This window comes from Macrotis lagotis, chromosome 4 (assembly GCF_037893015.1).
Source record: "Macrotis lagotis isolate mMagLag1 chromosome 4, bilby.v1.9.chrom.fasta, whole genome shotgun sequence".
Classification (NCBI taxonomy): domain Eukaryota; kingdom Metazoa; phylum Chordata; class Mammalia; order Peramelemorphia; family Peramelidae; genus Macrotis; species Macrotis lagotis.
This window is the reverse complement of record NC_133661.1, coordinates 163,979,236-163,998,850: the sequence shown is the minus strand read 5'-3', so window position 1 is coordinate 163,998,850 and position 19,615 is coordinate 163,979,236. Positions and strand designations below refer to the sequence as shown.

Below are 19,615 nucleotides of genomic sequence, written 5' to 3'. Positions count from 1 at the left end.
AAATTATGCTTAAGGCAATTCGAGAATTGGGTAAAGATAGAACTCCAGAAAATATGTGAATAGGATGATTTCCCCAATCATTACTCTATGTCTCCATATTGTTCATTTATTTATCCATCCATTCATTCATTCATTCAACAAGTAATAACTTCTTATGTTCCAACCACTGCATTTCATTAGAGAAGTAAAGACAAAATAAAACAATCTATAATCTCAAAGAGTCCATATTCTGCTGGAGAGAAACAACCTATATACAAATAAATAAATTAAAATATATACAAATAAGATAGAATTTGACACCTCAAAGGAAGGTAGGGATTCTAAAAGAGGTAGAGGTGAAGAGGGAGTATATAACTGATCTATGTTTTGTTTCCTGAAAATGTTACCTAAATCCTTTGTCCATGTTATAAACCAATGATTTTCTTTATATATATTTTGCTTTTACTTCTCTGTGTACATGTGGAATCCTATTTTTGGCTCTGTACCTTAAGTACCTGGAGGAGAGTCCCTTGCTCATAGCAGGCATTTAATAATGTTGAATTGAATTAAAGTGGAAATATTGCTTCAGTTTTTCTCTTCACTGATCCTCATCTATGTGGTTTCACAAACATTTCCCATCCCTGGTATCTGGAATTCCTCACATGAATATAGCTTTTTTTAAAAGTGTACTTTAGAGGCAGCTAGGTGGTGCAGTGGATAGAGCACCAGCCCTGGAGTCAGGAGTACCTGAGTTCAAATCCAACCTCAGACACTTAATAATTACCTAGCTGTGTAGCCTTGGGCAAGCCACCTAACCCCATTGCCTTGCAAAAAAAAATTGTACAAAAAAGTGTACTTCAACATTCCTTTAATCTCTTCTATCTCTTTTGAACATGCTTCAAAAACTATATTTCTGGCATGAATCTCGTCCCACCTAAACTCAATGATACTTTTGAAATAAAATGTACTTCTTTTGAATTAAGATCTGTAGCATGCCCAGCAGAAGAGAATATGGGTTTACATGCATCTTTATGATGTTCATAGTAAAAGTATAATGGGAGGCATTATAATAAAAGGAAATGAACTTTAGCTGGATAGAGGTCCAGGGTCCAAATCATTCCTTTGACACATTGGATAAATGGCCAAGCCTTTGGGGTTTCAGTGTTCTCATCTGTAAAATGAGGAGGTTGGATTAACCATAATATCTTTTCTAGCTCTAATCTAGGACAGCTAGGTGTCACAATGAATAAAGCACTGGCCTTGGAGTCAGGAGGACAGGAGTTCAAATATGGGCTCAGCCACTTTACACTTACTAGATTGCCTCACATTTAGGGTCATCTCCAGTTGTCCTGATTCACATTTGGCCACTGAACCCAGATGGCTCTGGAGGAGAAAATGAAGCTGTTGACTTAACATAGCCACCCCTCACTTAAATCTAATTTATTTGCTAGCCGTGGTATCACCTCCTTGATATCAAGGTCTACTTCAAAAATGAAGGACGATCATTATTATTATTATTATTATTATTATTATTATTATTATTATTAGCTTTAAGTCTACATAATATAAGCTCCAGTTCACACTGTTTACTACCTACATCTAACATATTTGAATATTTAAACATCTGAGTCAATGCATTTTCCCCCCAATATTGGATATTGTCTCATATGAATTATTGATCTTATTACCTGTTATTCTCCATCTTTCGTTGTTCCTCTTTAGCTTGGTAGGTAGATTAGGCAGTTTCCTCCTTTCCTTTTTCAATTTAGTGTCTCCCTTCTGATAAGATTCCATTAAATAATGTAATCAATGGTACTACATATGGATGGCGTGGGTGCTGGCTGCACCTGTGTTTTCATGGTGTTAATTGTTAGACCAAAATTAGCATAAGCAGCAGGACATTGATCCATACATTGTTGCATCTCAGCTTCAGAGGTTTCATTGAGGATACAATCATCTGAAAACAGAAGATCATGCAATAACACTCCCTCTACTTTTGATTTGGCTTGTAGCCTTTTCAAGTCAGAGAATCTGCCATTGGTGCAGTAGCTGACCTTGAGGCCATGTTCATCCTCATTGAAGGCATTTGATAAGATGGCTGAAAACATCTTGCTAAAAAGTATGGGAGCAAGGACACATCCTTGTTTCAATCCATTGGTGACTGGGAAATCTAAAGAGCATCATGCACTATCCAGAACCCAGGCATGGAATTGATGTACAATACTGATCCAAGCAACCAAATTCTGACATAATTTCCATAAGCCCATGCTACTGACAGTATCAAAGGCCTTGGGTCAGATTTACAGATGCTGTATACAGACCTCTGTTCTGTTCCTGGCATTTTTCGTAGAGTTGTTGGGCAGCAAACACCATATCAACTGTTCCTCTATCTTTTCTGAAGCCACACTGACTCTCAGGAAGGTGACCAACTTCCAAGTGAAGGATCAGTCTGTTGAGAAGGATTCTGGCAAAATCTTACCAGCAATGAGTAAAAGAGAAACTGATTTTCACAGGACAATTTATTCCCTTTACCTTTATAGAGATAGAGAAGTTTTGAGTACTGTAGACAAGCTCGCTTACCTTGGCAGTGTCCTTTCCAAGGAGGTACACATTGACAGTGAGGTTGACACTTGCAATTACCAGAACTAGTTCAGTATTTGGGAAGCTCCAAAGGAAAGTAAGGGTGAGAAGAGTTATTAGACTGACTACCAAACTGAAGCTCTACAGAGCTGTTATGTTGACCTCATTGTTATATGTGGGTGAAACCTGAACAGTCTACCAAAGTCATGTAAGGAGACTCAATCACTTTGATTTAAATGATCTTAGGAAGATTGTGAAGATCAATTGACAGAAGATACCAGACGCTGAGGTTCTTTCTCGAGCTAAACTGTCTAGCATTCCAACGTTACTACAGAGAACACAACTAGGATGGGATGGACCCATTGTTAGAGTGCCAAAAATATTATTTTATGGAGAACTCACACAGAACAGGCTCTAACAAGGGGGGTCAGAAGAAGCAATACTGAGACACCCTGAAGGCCTCATTGAAGAAGTTTAGAACTGACTATACAGTTTGGGAGACACTGGCATAGGGCTGCTCAGCATGGTGTGCCCTTGTCAGTGAGGATGCTGTACTCTATGAGGAAGGCAGAATGTAAACAGCTCAAAGAAAACATGGCATAAGTAAGTTTAGAGCACCCATCACAGGTGTTCACATGGAATATTTGTGCCCAACTTGTGCACAAATTCCAAGAATTCCAAGCTCATATTGGTCTGATCAGCCATAGTCAGACACACTGTAACTAGTCTCAAACACAGTGTTGTCATTTTGGTCTTCTTTGATAACAAAGGTTAAGAACTAATCATTAAGTATGTATTTGGCTTTCACTAGGTACACTCCAGCCTTAGGTAAGACTCTAAAATTCCAGTATTGGAAGTCACAGTCCAGAAAGTCAAAGCCCACTCTTGGCCAACATCAAATTTCCTAAGTATACCTTTCTATTCAGATGTTCCTAGCTTTAATTGATAAAAATGTTACATGTATCTGCCTAAGGGTCTTCGTTTCTTGCCCATAATCCTCAGCAATGTTTTGTAGTTTTAATACATAGCTATTATTTGTTTCTCTATGAATCACCAGAAGTAGTTGTGGTCTTCAGGTTTGAAAAGTCTTGGGAAGATTTATGACACATATAAACCCTATTAAGACAGTAGATCTCTATTATTTTATTATATTGATGATGAGTTGTCTTTGCATTGCTCTGAAGTGAGTCATCAACCAATTTTCATTTCCTTTTCTTTTGACCATTACTGGATGACCTCTTATGATGAGATCTGTGGATCATTCACTATAGCATAAGAAGCTGATTCCTCTTAAGAGGAATCCCACATATCCCTTTGTGGGAAGAACTTTATTCCAATTTTTTAGCTTGAAATGTTCAGTTCTTCTTCTCTGTGCCACAATTTTCTATTCTCCAAACTTCTGATCCAGGTTAGGCCTTCCCTTTGTCTCTTTGGTTGCCTTTCTTGTCTTCTTCTGAAAGATTTCACATTTTTTTAAGGAAGACTTTATTCTCCCCAACAAAAAACAGACTAGAGATTCAGTTATCCTTTTCATCTTGTCTAAGACATAGACCAGTTTGCACTTTGTAAGTAAACAATTGCTATTGGAAGAAACAGAAACAATATACACTCTCTGGGCTATTACAAGGTTCCCTTTGCCTTCTCTGTGCTCCCTGAAATTGAGTACCTTGGTTCTCTATGATTTCTGTTGGTAGCTCCCTTGGCTGTCTTTCTGGGTCTCATTTCTCTTTGCTGCAAGAGGGACTGACTTGGAGGAGACTTTTGAGTGAAACTTAAGTTATTGATAGCAAACTTCTTACTTTCCCTCCAGATATAGCACTCAACTGTCTTGATTAGTAATTAGCATTTTCTTGCTCCCTCCTAACAGAATCAGAAACATTCCATCTTTTAGGGGGTTTTTTTTGCAAGGCAAATGGGGGTTAAGTGGCTTGCCCAAGGTCACACAGCTAGGTAATTACATTCCATCTTTTAAATAGACATTTTATTACTATCAAGGAAGGCCCTTTCACTTAAATATAATTACTCACCCTTGCTTCCCCTCTTGTTGCTCAAGTTGATTCTTCTTGACTCTTATCTCTTCTGATGGAAAGGCTTAGTTGATTTATATTTGGTGATTTCAATGCAAAAATGAGCAGGGCGGAAAGATTGTGAAGATGATTTTGGAGAATACAGTTTGGGATTAAGAAATGAAGGAGGGGTGGCTAGGTGGCGTAGTGGATAGAGCACTGGCCTTGGAGTCAGGAGTACCTGAGTTCAAATCCGGCCTCAGACACTTAATAATTACCTAGCCATGTGGCCTTGGGCAAGCCACTTAACCCCAGTGCCTTGCAAAAAAAACTAAAAACAACTAAAAACAACTTTTTTTTCAAAAGAAGACAGTTATGAAGTACTGGAATGACCAGGACTAATTAATATTTTATAAATAACATAGATGATGTCATCATAATGTCCAATTTCCAATGTGAGAGGGATTTCAGAATTGGCTGCCTTAGTAAAGTCAGGTCATTAATGGGCATCAAAATAAAAAATGGGCAATCAAAATCAAAAATCAAACTAGAAGAAAGTATAAAAATAAGAGAAGATATTATGTATCAACAACCTGAACTACCCAAAAGTAAATCATCTACTCTGATAAATGGACAAAAGCAAAGATTTTGATTCCATCATCATTTCATAGAAATGTTAATGAATGTCAAAGCCTAGTGGCTGAAAGTCTAGCACCACCTCAGACAAAAAACTCATAATCTCCTTGCCAAATAGAAAGACAAGACAACCAAGAAGATCACCAGATTATAATTCAAACCTATTTATAAAACATGTGGAAAGGGAATATGAGAAATTATAAGCAATTCACCTAACAAAATAGCAAAAATTAGTCAAGGGGAAAATGAACTATAGAGAAATACATAAATGAGTAGAATAAATATATATGAAATGGGAAAGACCTGCTATTGTTTCTATACCCATCTAGTCTGATAGGCAGCAAGAATGGTATTGCCACAGGTAGATTCAATCATTTTAGTGGCAAAGATGAAGTTAAAAAACATAGCTAGACCTAAATACATACCAGGGAAATTTTTATTGAAGGCAAAACAATTTTAATGGTAGTCAGGGATTGATTTTCAAAATATGCCAAACAAGGAAAGATTTCAGAAGAATGGAAAAATCAGGAATAGTAATTTTTTTAAAATATATTTTGTTTTTATCAATCATTTTTTGCAAAGTTTTAAGTTTTACATTTTTATCCCTCCCTTCCCCTAAAAAAGCAATCTAATATAGGCTTGACATTTTAAAATCATGCTAAACATAGATCCATATTGTACATGTTATAAGAGGTATTAAATCCAACAGAAGAAATAAAATATTATGGAAAAAATGACTTAAGATAATTTTTAACAATTGAAGATAATAAACTTTGGTCTTCATTTAAACTCCACAATTAGTTCTCTGGATATGGATAGTATTTTTCATCACAAGTCTTTTAAAATTTTCTTTGATTATTGTACTACTGAAGTATCATAGTTGATTATTGCCTCATGTTGTTGTTAGTGTGTATAATGTTCTTCTGGTTCTGTTCATTTCACTCAGCATCAATTTATGCATGTCTTTCCAGGTTTTTCTGAAATGCCATTCCTCATGATTTCTTTTTTTTTTAATTTATTTTTATTCTCATTTTGTACAAATGTTTTTCTTTACATTAATAAAATATACTTGTTTACAAGTAAACAAAATACCCCTCCCCCCCATGAATATAGATAGATTTGCTTGGGCAAAAAAAGTAAAGGGGGGAGAAAAAAAATTAAAATTAAAAAAAATAATAGTAATAATTGTAGGTATGGCAAGGTGGTGCAATGGACAAAGCACCAGCCCTGGAGCCACGAGCACCCGAGTCCATATCCAGCCTTGTAAACTCAATAATCACCCAGCCATGTGACATGCAAGCCACACGATCCCCACTGCCTATCATAGCCTGAGCCCAATTTCTGTTTTTCTTGGAGTCTTTAGATACAGGAGCTTGTGCTTCCTCATCTTCAGACTGAGTATTTTGATCCTTCTTGGGCTCATTTGCAAAATATTTCTCAATGGTCTTCCTCTTGTTTCTTTGTTCATTTTCCCAGCCTAAGCCTGTTTTGGGGGGTGCTTCCTGAGCTTTTGGGACACTCCCACAAGGGTCTCAGTGTGTGAGGTTCTGTCCTCCCTCCTGGTCTGTGAATGACGATAAGCGCCCCCCTCTGCCAAGGGGCTGAGGTGGGGGGGGGGGCCCTGCTGTTCTATGGGGGGGCCTAGACTGCGATCAGGATCTGAATGTGGTCAGAGCTCCAGAGTCCTGTTCCAGGGGCAGAGGACAGAGCTCTGCAGTCTCTCGCTCTTCACTCCCCTCCCTCAGCTCAATGGGCTCATCCGGGTCTGGGCTGCTGAAAGACCAAGCTGCTCCCTGTGTGCCCTGAGGGCTGGGCTCCACGTGCTCGCTCTGGCAGAGGTCCCCCGCTGTTCCCCCACTTTGTGCCAGTGCTCCCCAGGGTGCAGCTCAGGAGACTCCCCCACTGCTGTGAGCTGAGACTCCCAGCGCCCTGGGGCTGCCTCCAGGAGGCTGAAGTTCTTTGGCTCTGGTGGGCCACCCCTCTGGCTGGCCGCCAGGAATAGTAATTTTTAATAGGGGGGGAAAAAAAGCTTACCAAGAAGATACCTTGCAGCCTATTGAACCCATACATCTGTTTTTTCTCATCTCCACCAAATACTGTTGATGTGCCATGCATCAAGTATATCTCAGATGAAAATATGAGAAGGAAAGGGGCATATTGATTGTAGACAATATTCCACAGCAACCACAAACCTTAGTCACATACCAGACTGACAGAATATTAAAATCCCATTGTATTCACTGTTACTTTCCAAAAGGCATCTGACTCAAGTTATACACAAAGTAGCAACAAAGCTTCTCCTTAAACAGGATATTTTATGCCTTGGCAAATCATATAAGATTCCTTAATACTTAAAACCAAAAGATTACTACGTTCAATCTTATAACTAAGTATGAAAAGTTTAATAGTTCATGGCAGCTTTGAATTTCAAACTAAGATAAGACAAACCACTGGGATCATATACTTTGCCTAAGGTGTTTGCCAATGTCATGGAGAATTTTGTACCAAGAGTTCAGATAAAAGAATTCCTTATTGATAATAAGGGAGTAAATATGTTTTTATTCACAAATGACCTTTTGTTGCCCTAAGCACTTTAATGCTAAAGGACTTCCTCAATAAGATCCACTGCCATGTTAAAAAAAAAAAAGATCTAGATAGCCACATGGAAAAACAAAATGGATGAAAAATATATATTGCCCAGATTGTAACTTGAAGTTGAAAAAAATCCAAATCTATCTCTTACTTTCAAAGAGCTACAATGTGTCAAAAGTTATCAGCATTGATATTCATTAATCAGTCCATCTGTTCATTTATAGGTATAATATATTTACAAGTACAATATACAAACAATTAGCTACAATCAGATTTTAGAAGAAAGAGATTAGATTGGAGTTTCTGAGAAACTGAGGTACTTTAAGTGACTAAATGCTATGATGCAACCAAAAGCCTTTATTAAAAGTTTTTGATGGACATAAACTATGTGCCCAATGAAAAGAGAATAACTGAGCAAATTTTAATATGAGATAGGATATTATTGATCATAAAGAACAAGAAAAATAAACCAACCTGATAAACATGGAAAACTTAATATGAAGTAATACTCAGTGAACAAAGAAATAATGTACATGATTAAAACACAGGTCAAATAAAATGTATAATGTTGGGACCAAATTATTCAAATTAAAGCATATATCTCTTCTTTATTATTATCAGTTAACTACAAAATGGCAATGTGATATCACTTGAATTTACTCTATTCAGTGGTTTTCCTGAACTATATTGGGAGAAATAATTATCATAATCTAATAATTAGCATTTATATTATTCTTTAGATTTGTAAAGTGCTTTATATATGCTAATTCATTTGATCCTCACAATAATCCTATGAGGTAGGCAATATTATTATTGCCATCTTAAAGATGAGGAAAACTGAGGCAAATAGAATAATACAGAATTACACAACTAATCTTGTACTTCATTTGAACTCAAGTCTGTCTGATTCCAGTTTCAGTGCTCTATCCACAGCTATACCTAACTACTTATAGAATATACCTTATGGAGAGGGAATTGTTGGGAAGCATCCATTTTTCCCTCTCCCTAAAAAAGTACCAATGTTTTATAAATAATGTTTATTGAACTCTTTCAGAGTTTTATAAAAATGTCACTAAGATTTTCTCCATGTCTCTTTCCCTCTTCTCTCCCAGAGAGTCATCCTAAATAACTCATATTTTAAAGGGAAAAAGCAAAATATTAACAAATCTGATCAATACATTGAAAAGTTTAAAATATGTGAAATGTAACACACATGTGAATCTCTCACTTCTGCAAAGGGATGTGATGAAGTGGGAGGATATCATTGTTTTGTTTTTGGTAAGCTCCTTAAAGGTAGGAACTGCCTTTTGCCTCATATCTCTAGAACTTAGAACACATAACATGGTCCATAGTAGATACCTATAAATATTAACTGATTGATTATTAAAGTCCACATTTTTAACAGCAATGCTCCCAGTAGTGATCTATAACTGTGAATTATAGAACAAAATAATTACAGAATTATTAAAATTGCAAGTAGGCTGTGGCATATTACCATCAATGGACTACATATAAAGAAGCAGGGAAAAAAAAGAGATCACTTAGGATGTGTCTGACCAGAAAAGGAGTTGAGTTGGTTGGAGAGGAAACCTCAGAATGTTAAATGAACCAAAGGTAGTCCTCTAAGTCATGAAAGAGATCCTCAATGTATCTTTCCTTGTGGAAAGAGATGAACAAGAGTCATACAAGATAAAAAAAACTGTCTAGGTATTCCAGTCCACATTTGTGGAGTAACCCACAGGAAGAGGTCACAGGTCCATTATGGAAACCCCTGGACTTGGAAAAAAAGCTTTTTCTGCCTCAGGATCAACTGAGCAAAAAAGTATAGAAAATTTGTAGCCTACATTTTTAACACTAGTTTAATTTTTATCAGTCCATCTACTCTTTTAAATAGATACCCAGGAAGCAAAATAGGTGAAATTAGCATTCTTTGCTACTTGTCTGCATAAATCATTATTTTTTTCCATGGCAATTATGTAAAGGACTATTTGCAAGATTGAATTAACTATATATTTTTTTCTTCTTTAGATTCTTAGCTACAATTTGTATGAAATATCACCGGTCCCTTGCTAAGCTTCATCATCATTTAGTATTGATGAAAAAGCACCTGTACCAGGTTCTGTGAAGAATTTTGTAGGCAGCAGAGAATGTATTACTCCTGCTTCCTGAAGTATACAAATATCCTAACTGGTTTCCAACGCAATTTATAATTCTTGTCCATCACATTCCCATCATCAGCACTGAATTTTTACCCTTTATAATTTCAAGTTCATCAGTTCATCCTCATCCACCAGCAGTCACACCCATTTTAAACATCCTTTAAAAGTCCTTTGAGAGGTCCTTTTCCAGGAAAAAGCGCTCTTTAGAGAGCCCAATTTTAAGCCTCAATTTCTAGCAAAGATGTAACCAAATATAATTCCCAAGCATTTTCTTCCACGCCTGAGAGCTCTTGTTTTCATTCAATGAGAGAGAAGGACTGAGGGAGAAAAATTCTTTTTCCATATCCTTATCTGAAACTACTAAATCTATACCAGACAGGATTGTTAGCTGCCACCAGAATGCCTCAGGGTGGAGCCTGCGATCTCAGTGAGACATCTTCTAAAACTGAAACATCAGAGGGCAAGAATAAAGTATAGTGAATGAAAACTATTACGTATCTCTAAATATCTGAGTGGATATCCTATCTTTTTAGCTCACAAAGATTTTTTAAAACTTTTTTAAAATGATATTTCATTTTATTTTTCCAATTACATACTGTTGTAGTTTTTCAGTATTCATCCATTTGCAAATTTATGAGTTACACATTTTTCTACCCCCCCCCTTTCCCTCTCCCTTGGCAGCAAACAGTCTGTTAAAAGTTGTACATGTACATATATATGTGTTTAATATATTTATATATTAGTCATTTTGTATAAGAAGAATAAGGACTAAGGGGAAAAAAAGAAAACCATGAGATAGGAAGAAAAACATTAGAGAAGTTTTTAAAAAGTGAACATAGTATACATTCAGATTTTGTGGTTGTTTTTTTTCCTCTGGAGCTCACAAAGATTTTGAATAATATACTTTATAGATAAATCACTCCTGAAGGTGGGAAAAGATAAACAATGAAGTTATACACTGGATAACTTAGATAATATTATTTTCTCACATTTATATTATATGTTGAAGTTTAAGATTGAGTCTCCCTATCTTGTCAGGCCAGAAGTACAGTGGCTACTTAAGGACTAATTCCATTATTCACTGGGACAGAAACTTTGACATGCCATCTCTATTTGCAAGCTGGTGACCTCTCACTCCTGCAGTCTTGTCATATTGGTGCTAAAACTTTAACATGGAGACTTGATTAGCTTAGCCAACTGCAGCTCAGAATTCCAGAACCCAAATGGATCACCAGCCTTAGCCTCCCCAGTAGAAGGGATGACAGCTGGGAACCACCATGACCATAAGCATTTGGGTGGTATGGTGAACAGAGCTCTCAACTCAGGGTCAGGAATACTCCAGTTCAAATCCAGCTTTAAAATATTTCCTAGGTATGTGACCATAGGTAAGTCACTTAATATCCTGTTTACTTCAATGGGGATAATAACAGGGTTGTTGTATCAATATAAATTTCTTTGTATCCTTTGTATCCTTTGTATAAAATTCTTTGTATCCTGACACATTACTGGCACTTAATACTCTTTTATTTGCCTCCTTCTTTTCTACTGTGAAGTACTTTTGCCATAAGGCTATATGGTAGTGTTATATTCATTTTATAGATGATAAAACAGGTTAGGAAGAGTGACTCATTGATCTCATAGAGTTAATAAGTGGTATATCACTCATGTCTTCTGACTCAAACCAGAAAGCTCTTTCCCCTCTAAAATACTATCTCCCTTTTATTGAGTATTTTTACAAAGTGTAGTTAAGGCATGATCAGAATTTTCTATCAGGAAAAATAATTTCAAAGATGTGAAATTAAATGTACATCAGAATACTCCATTTACAGCAGGGTTATGAGTTAAATACACTTTCTGGTAAATAGAAACATCTTTAACAATATAAGTAGGATTAAGTGCTCTGGAAACAGGTGGTGTTAGGTCTTCCATCTCTGTCCTTTCCAAACTTGGAACTTCACAAGATCTTTCCTTTTTTCTGCTTTTGTCTTTCTGAAATGAAACACATTAATCTTCTTAGTCTGATTTCTGAATGGCTGTTTCTAAGATTGAATCAGCTTCACAAATACAAAATGAATGGGACATCAATAGATGGCATTTCTCTAGAAAAGTTCTGGGGGATTTAGTGGATCGCAGGTATGTTATAAGTCAACATGTTGCTCACTACGCCTAAGGCCACAAGCAAAAAAGGCTAAGGCCATCTTAGTCCACCTTAAACAGAACACATCCAACAGGAAAAAGGAAGCAAATCTCACTGTAGTCTAAGCTGATCAACTCTCATTTATGGAGCATTGCATTCAGCTTTGGGGGTTTCACATTTTAGGAAAAATATTGATAATTAGGAGTGCCCCAGAGGAAGGCAACTTGGATAATGAAGGACCTCTAATTCATGCAATGAGGATTTTTTTGAAGCCTAGAACAAAGAATACTTGGGGAAACTATGACATGTGACTTCATGTATCTGAAGAGTGAATAGACCTATCCTGTTGGTTAATGGTTAGCATTTATAAAGAGGTGGATTTAGACTGGTTGCTTGAGATGATGTCTCCCTTTTTAAAAGGAGCTCCCTGGGAGCATGAATCAGTTTGTTTTTGTTTTTGTTTGACTTTTTCTGTTCCCCCAGCACTTAGAACAATATGGGCATGTATGTGCCTATAGACTGACAAAAGGAAAATTTTCTTACAATTTTTATTATTGTTTTAAATCATGTCCAACTTTTCATGACCCCTTTGTGGTTTCTTAGTAGAAGTACTGGAGTGGTTTGACAGTTCCTTCTCCAACTTATTTTACAGAAGAAACTGAACCAAAAAGGGTTATATGACTGACCCAGGATCATAAGCTTGTAAATGTCTGAGGCTGAATTTGAAAGATGAGTCTTAATCCAGGCCTATCCACTTTTGCCACCCAGATGTCCTCCTAGCAATTAAAGCCATTCAAAAGTAGAATGGATAGGGTTTCCTTCACTTGAGTTCTAAAACAAAGGCTAGATGGCTTCTTGTCAGAAATATTGTAAAGGGGATTATTTCTCCACCTCCTGGCTTCCCTTCCCTTAGTTAAAGTCCCACTTTCACAAGAGCACATTCTCAGTCTCCCTTAATCTAAGTGCCTTCCCCAAGAGATGATCCCTAATTTATTCTGTCTAATTTCTAAATACTTGTTTGCATATTGTATCCCCTATTGTAATATGAGCTCCTTGAGAAAAAGGATCTTTTCAAACTCATCAGTCTGGGTCCCCCCTCTCATGAAAAAAAAATTCATTTAGCAATTGTTCACATTTCTAGAGAATTTCAAAGTCATGACAGCATTTTACTACATCATTCCATTTGAATCTCACTCTCAAACTATGAAGTGGTTCAACAGTTTTACAGCTGAACAAATTGAAGTACAGAGAAGTGACTTGCCCATAGGCACATAGCATAAAGAGGTAAGCATTGAAACCAGGTCAGTGTTCTTGAATCCATATCCAGAATTTGCTTTTGGTCAGCTCTAAGTATCTTTAAAAGAAAGAAGGTCATCTGGGTCTATTGAGGCAAATCTCTTTGAAGATGCTGAGAGAAAAAAGAGGTATCACTATGAGAATCTTAAAGTGTTGGGGGGAGAAGCATATGGTCTCTCATATTCAAATATATTTAATTGGATTATAGAGCTAGAGCTGGAAGGGATTTCAATCGAACCCAACCCCTCTTTTAACAGATGACAAAACTGAGGGACAGTGAGGTAAAATGACTTATCTTAGGTCACACAGACAGTAAATGGTTGAACTGAGATCTGAAAAATCAAAACCTGTGGTTCCAAATTAAGTGTCCTTTACATTGCACCCTAGATTCCAGTACAGCACTAACCCATTTTTTGTCACTATTTGTTTCCCATAAAAATAATGAAATTCTAATTTTAGAAAGAGTTCACCAAAGGCCCAGAAAAAAAAAAAACTAAAGACTGATCTAAAAATGCCTGGAAGCTTGAGAGAGAAATACTGGAAAAATCCAATGTCTACTGACATTGGAGAAATTTATGGAATCAGTTTAACCTCTATAAACATTGTAGTTGATGGGATTCTTGCAAAATAAAGCTTCAAGGTCATGGTTGTGGTCATTTCAGGCTTGAGAGCTCTGAAGAAAATCCCTTTGTATTCTTTCTCTTTGGTTAACAGAGGCTTGCTATCATGTATACCTGAGGACAACAAAAAAAATGAACGTGACTACTAGTCTGTAAAGATCCAGGGGAAATATGTGTATATAATATAATATATATATAATATACACATACTATATATATGTGTGTATATATATAATACAAAAAAAAGCTTTCTCTTCCCCTAGACACAGATTATAGTTATCCATTCTCCTAATATTTGAGTAACAGATAAGTGAACTGTTACTGTAAACCAGATAATACAGATTTAAACAAATACTTTTCTGCCTATAATTCCTCTAGTTTCTTATTCATAGAAACCTGTTTTAAACTAATTTCATCTTGGGTCACCCACAGATTACCTGATCACAAGTTGGTTTTCATTCAGAGCTCTGACTAGTGACCCATTTGATGGTTGCCAAGATGAGACTATCTGGAAATGCACTGGTCACCACAATCCACAGTTCTCTCATTCCCATGATCTAAAATTTCACTTTGTGGCTTAGAGGCATTTCAGTTCCAGGAATGATTCTCCTTTATTTCAAGAAAATGCCAGCTCCGGGCAAGGAATGAGATCTCTTGTCTACCATTTTCATGAAAGGAATTCAATATGCTGAACAAAAGATCCCTTTTAATGTCTGAAAGGGAATTTTTTATCAAAATCTAAAGCCCATATCTGATGATTCTGAGTCATTCTCATGGAGATAGCCAGAGATGAGGAAACACTAAGGGAAGCTAAATATTCTCTATTCATAAATCCTATAACCTAGTGAGAACATTTGGCTGCCTTCAAAATAATTACTTGATCTTTTTTGTCACCTCCGCCTCCCTCAAATGAGCAAAAGGGCACAGGTAGCTGGGTAGGGTCTCATATGCTCCTGGATGGGTTCCCAGTGAACTAGATTTTAAGCAGTTTAATTTCTGTGCTTCAGACAAAGTATGCTTTGTTTCATCCAGGTTTGATCGACCATTTTATATTTCTCATTTTTAGGACCTTAAATAACCTCTCTAGAGCTGAGAAGGATATCATGTTCTCATTTCTAGGATGAAAAAAGCATTTATCCTGACATATTTTTTTAAAAGTTTTCTAGTAAAAGTAAAGCAAAGTAGTAAATGTGAAGCAAAAGGATGATAAAGGTCACATAGACATGAATTTTCTTATTCTTTAAGACAGCTTGTTTAGACCAAAATAAATCCACTTAACATAGATATGACTCACTAATAAGAAAACCACTACAAAAACATACCTCATAAGGTATAGCTATATTTTTTATATAATTTATTTCTATACTTTACATATAAACATTCTCTCCTTTCAATATGGTATATAACAGAAGTTCATGCTCTCTCATACCTATAGTCATTCAGGAGCAATTACAATTTGGCATCTTTAACCACCTGATACTCCCTCTCCTGCCACTACCACATGCCGCCCCCCCCAAGAAAAAAAATTTGTTCTTCAAAAGTAGTGATTCTGTGATTTTTATTCTATTTTCTTGTGTTTTCTGTCACAGAAGAAAAGAAGAAAAACAACTCCAGCATAGTAGCATTAAACATTTATCTACACTTAGGAACCAGACATTCAGTGGGCAGAGGATACTTCAGCAAGTTGAGGAAGAATATATTTTTACTTGGTTAGAATTATAAAGCACTTTCACCTCTGAGAACTCTTGGAGCTACTAAAGGAAGCCACTTTTAGTTCTTACCCAGGCCAACATTCCAAGATCGAAAACAGAAGTGCTTGTTATTTAGTTACTTCTATATATATTTTATCCTTTGAAAACAAAAAAATATGCTTCTGATCACGTTACTGTTTATAAATAGAATAATTATGGTTGATGAAGACAAGACCTCTCCACATTAGTAATATATATCAATCAACCAGTATTTGTTGCTCTCCTGTTATGGGTCTGATGTTGAACTAGCTAAAGTTGGAAATGTGGAAAAAAACAATTATTTATTCTATATGTATCCTGTATATATATTTTCAAGGACATATTTTTCTCTTTCATTAAAATGTAAACTCCTTTAGGGCAGAGACTGGTTTTGCTTTTTCTTTTACCCCTATCTGTTAGACAGTGCCTGGCACATTGTAAATATATAACAAATGACTAACTTGACTGATTACTAGTGTAGTTTAAGTAATGATTCCTTTTCTCAAGGATTCATAGAATCATAGATTTAGAGCCAGAAGGCATCTTAGAGGTCACTTAGTTGCCCCCCCCCCTTTATTGTAAAAATGAGGAACTGAGGTCCAGAGGAGAAATAGAGCTTATCCAAAGTCACAAAGTTCACAGATAGCAGAAACAGAATTTGAACCCAAGTCCTCTAACTTCAAATCCAGTGCTCTTTTCACCATAATTTGCTCTCTGGCCACCACAGTATAAAAATCAGGAAGATAAATGCATATAAAACTATTGGCTAATTAATAAATGATAGCTAGAATTTATAAGTTGCTTTAAGGTTTGTAATATCTCACTTGATGGTCAAAACGACCCTTGGAGAAAGGTTCAATTCCCATTTTTACAGATGAGGAAACTGAGATAAGTAAACAAGTTATTTGTCCAGGATCACATTTTAGAGTATGATGTCAGAAGTGGCCTCTGGTCTTCCCGACTGCAAATCCAGTGTTCTATCTATTGTGCCTCACTTAAAAAAAAAATAAGCCAAGGACTGACCCCTGGGGTACACCCATGGAGAGGAGGAAGAAGAGTCAGTGGAAAGAATAGGACTAACTAGTGACAAGAAACAGAATAGAATGCTATCTTAGAAAACAGAAGAGAAGAAAATGTTAAGGGCTTCCACAATCTTGAATGTAGATATAAAATAAATATTGAAAAAAGTCCATTCAGGTTTTCAGTGTAAAACTAGTCAGCCTAAACCTCACTGCCTTGAGACCAGTCCATTTCACCCCTTCCCAAGTGATTTTTTTCATACCCTTAAGTGGTTTGGAGAATCTATGGTCTCTTACCATTGGCTTCAGTCTCAACCGATGTGTTCCCTCAAAAATACAGTGGTTTCCTGCAACCCCAATTCTATTAGCAATTAACAATCAAGTTAGGTTTTTTTACATAGAATTATTTACTACAGAGGGTATAAAATCACAAAAGCTGACTGGCCCACCCATGAGAAGTATAATCTCCTCCTGTTTTGTACCATTTGTAATTTATAGCTTAGTTCCACAACTACAGAACACAGACGCATTTCCAAGTGTAAAATCTCACTGCAAGGCCCAGATACCCTGGCTTCTCAGGGCTTCCATTCCAGGGTCCCTGATTATGCCATCCTACCTGCAATTCTGACTTCAAGCCTATGACTATGACTCAAACTCCCAGTTCCACCACTCTTTCTACCCATGGTACTGGAAACTGAAGTCCACACAGAACAGAAAAAAAATACCCCAGATCCATATCTTGGACCCAAAATAAAAAGAGGGAACAGGAGAACAAAGTCCTTCTCTTCACATCAATTCATTGGAATTGATCATTAGTTCAGTTAATGAAATCTGTGAGTGGAACTATTTTCTTCATTCTCTATACTGAATGCATAAGAATGGATGAAGAGAATAGCTAGGGGGTTGGAGGGAGCAACCAGCTCAATTTCACCAGCTATCAAGGTGCAGGCAGTCATTCAAAGGCAACTACCCTTATTCAAATGATAGGAAATAATAAGACTTCCATGTTAGGGAATCTGGACATGTTTCAAAGCCCCCTCAAGGACATCTTCATGTTAGGCAAACTGGATGTGCCCAGTAATGCCCAGGTTACATTACTAAAATAATCATTGGTTTTCTTTAAGAGAGCAACCTCCCAGATCCAAGATGGGGAATCATTGCATATTCTTAGTCACAAATCTACATGCCAAGTTGGGTCAACTCTCATCAGCAGCTGCCACCCTCAGAATTGCTATCTCAAAGACTACTTTCCAAATATTTCCAGCTCTATACAAATGCATACAGATAAACCCAACCCACCTTAGAACTCTACTCAGTCAGGGAAGAAAAGACCTATACAACAAAAGGTACATGCTATAGGAGGACTCTAAACAGGAGCTTCGCCAGTACTTTATCTTCTAAAGATACCACTCTTCTTTAGTCTCCAGTGGACTGGAGAATGGCCAGGTTATTTTTAACCATCACATTCTTGTTGCTCACTATGCTTCCACTTCCAGTGGGAAAGGTGGACATACTCCACTTTATGGGACAAGTTCCCAAGTTCTGCACTTCCCAAAATGTAGCTTCCCAGAAATGAGTTGTATACTGATAGCATCAATTTGCCAACAATTTTCCTGGCATCATCCTAAAAGCCTTTTCTCTGTTTTCCCATTTTAGTGTAGATTTATCAACACAAAACATTCAGGTAAATACATGGGCCAACCAACCAACTGAGAGGGGGTGCCAGGGATAATGGATCAATAGTAATAGACAATTGGAAGGGACTTCAGTGATCATCTAGTCTAATCCTTTCATTTGAGTTGAGCCTCTGAAGGAAAAGAGAGCTAGGTGTAAGTAAAAAGCACAATACCACATATACGTATCCAGTCAATGCAAAATCATGGAGATGGGGAGTTGGAGTGCATCACTGCTGAGGTACAGTAGAAAGGTCAGTTTGGAGAGCGACTGTAGAATCCAGAAAAAGGAATGATGTAAAATAAAGCTGAAAAGTATGTTGGGGCCAGGTTGCTTACTAGTTCAAAGGATAGGATTACAATATTTCCTTAATTTCTTTTAATGTTTTTATTTTATATTCACTTAACACTTAAAATTTTTTTTAATAAATAAACTTTTGATGCTGATCAGTCATTTCAGTCATGTCCAACTCTTCATGATCCCACTGTGGGTTTTCTTGGCAAAGAAAATGAACTGGCTTGCCATTTCCTTCTCTGGCTCATTTAACAAATGAGGAAAATCAGGCAAACAGGGTTGTGACTTGCCTAGAGTCACATAGCTAGTGTGTAAGGCCAAATTTGAACTCATGTGAGTCTTCTTGATTCTAGGCCCTGCATGCTATCCACTGTCCCCTAGCTGCCCTGAATAAAATAATAACTGTTCTAAACTATCCAACAAAGAAAATTGTGCACACTGTTGAATATGTTGTCCTAGGAGTTAACATTTAGACTTTTGCTTCACAATTTAAACCATATTACTCATAAACAATATTACTATTATTGAGAAATTGGTAGGATGGACCTCACAGTTCCCAATTAAAAGAAAATTCTTAAACAAATATTTCCTGGTGTAGCCGTCTATCTGATTCTGAAATTCATTTCCATCAAAGAGTTATGTTATATTTAAATTCAAGCAACCATTTCAGGTCTTCCCTTTTAGTCTTGTAAAATTATATAAGACCTCTATTGGGAAGGGGTTTTCTTAGAATCACAGACATAAAACCAGAGTGGACCTCAGAGAACATTAGTCTGTCCCCCAAATTACAGATGAAAAAACTGAGGCTCAAAGGCTGAAATGGCCTCTTTATTCAACATCATCCTAGTGGAAAGCATCAAAGGGAAGAAGAAAACCCAAGTCCTTTGACTCCA

The 19,615-nt window shown here is 36.6% G+C and overlaps 1 protein-coding gene across 1 annotated transcript in view; it reads left to right on the top strand.

Annotated features, from left to right (window-relative positions):
• Positions 1–19,615, top strand: part of LIPC (lipase C, hepatic type) — a 63,293-nt gene that overhangs the window by 38,963 nt on the left and 4,715 nt on the right. The gene's annotated exons all lie outside the window — the stretch shown is intronic.